The sequence below is a fragment of the Arachis duranensis genome, chromosome 3 (genome assembly GCF_000817695.3).
Source record: "Arachis duranensis cultivar V14167 chromosome 3, aradu.V14167.gnm2.J7QH, whole genome shotgun sequence".
NCBI classification, from domain to species: domain Eukaryota; kingdom Viridiplantae; phylum Streptophyta; class Magnoliopsida; order Fabales; family Fabaceae; genus Arachis; species Arachis duranensis.
Window position 1 is genome coordinate 105,259,420 of NC_029774.3, and position 1,282 is coordinate 105,260,701.

Sequence of the window (1,282 nt, forward strand, 5' to 3'; positions counted from 1 at the left end):
TAATTGCGTTGGAAAGTAGACATTCTGGGCTTTCTAGCAATGTATAATAGTTTATACTTTGCTGAGTCAATAATTTGTTCTGAACCAATATGGCATTCAGAGTTTCAATCTCAAGAACCCCTTTCTTCTGAGTTGTCCCATTGTTCATAGGATTTCTTTCAGAAGTGTACATGAACTAGTTATTTGTAACCATTTCAATGAGTTCTTGGGCTTCTGCAGGCATTTTCTTCAGATGAATAGATCCACCAGCAGAGTGGTCCAATGACATCTTGGATAACTCAGACAGACCATCATAGAATATACATATGATGCTCCATTCTGGAAACATGTCAGAAGGACACCTTTTGGTTAATTGCTTGTATCTTTTCCAAGCTTCATAGAGGGATTCACCTTCCTTCTGTCTAAAGGTTTGGACATCCACTCTGAGCTTATCATCTTTTGAGGTGGAAAGAATTTGGTCAAGAAAGCATTGACCAGCTTGTCCTAAGAGTTCAAGCTTTCTCTAGGATGTGAGTCCAACCATGTCCTAGCTCTGTATCTCACAGCAAAGAGGAAAAGCATAAGTCTGTAGACCTCGGGATTAACCCCATTGGTCTTAACATTATCACAAATCTGCAAGAATTCAGATAAGAACTGATGAGGATCTTCTGATGGAAGTCCATGAAACTTGCAGTTCTACTGCATTAGAGAAACTAATTGAGGCTTAAGCTCAAAGTTGTTTGCTCCAATGGCAGGAATTGAGATGCTTCTTCCAAAGAAGTTAGAAGTTGGTGCAGCATAGTCACTGATGAGCGGATAATTTATACGCTTTTTGGCATTGTTTTTAGTATGTTTTTAGTATGTTTTAGTTAGTTTTTATTATATTTTTATTAGTTTTTATTTAAAATTCACTTTTCTGGACTTTACTATGAGTTTGTGTGTTTTTCTATGATTTCAGGTATTTTCTGGCTGAAATTGAGGGACCTGGCAAAAATCTGATTCAGAGGCTAAAAAGGACTGCAGATGCTGTTGGATTCTGACCTCCCTGCACTCGAAGTGAATTTTCTGGAGCTACATAAGCCCAATTGGCGCGCTCTTAATTGCGTTGGAAAGTAGACATCTTGGGCTTTCCAGAAATGTATAGTAGTTCATACTTTGTCCAAGATTTGATGGCCCAAACAGGCGTTCCAAGTCAGCTCAAGAATTCTGGTGTAAAACGCCGGAACTGGCACAAGAATGGGAGTTAAACGCCCAAACTGGAACAAAAGCTGGCGTTTAACTCCAAGAAGAGTCTCTACACGAA

General features: G+C 39.1%; 1 non-coding gene across 1 annotated transcript; it reads left to right on the forward strand.

Moving 5' to 3' along the window:
• Nucleotides 1-326: 326 nt before the first annotated feature.
• Nucleotides 327-430, forward strand: LOC127746109 (small nucleolar RNA R71). The gene has a single exon (XR_008007729.1). It is a non-coding gene; the product is annotated as a small nucleolar RNA R71 (small nucleolar RNA).
• Nucleotides 431-1,282: the final 852 nt, after the last annotated feature.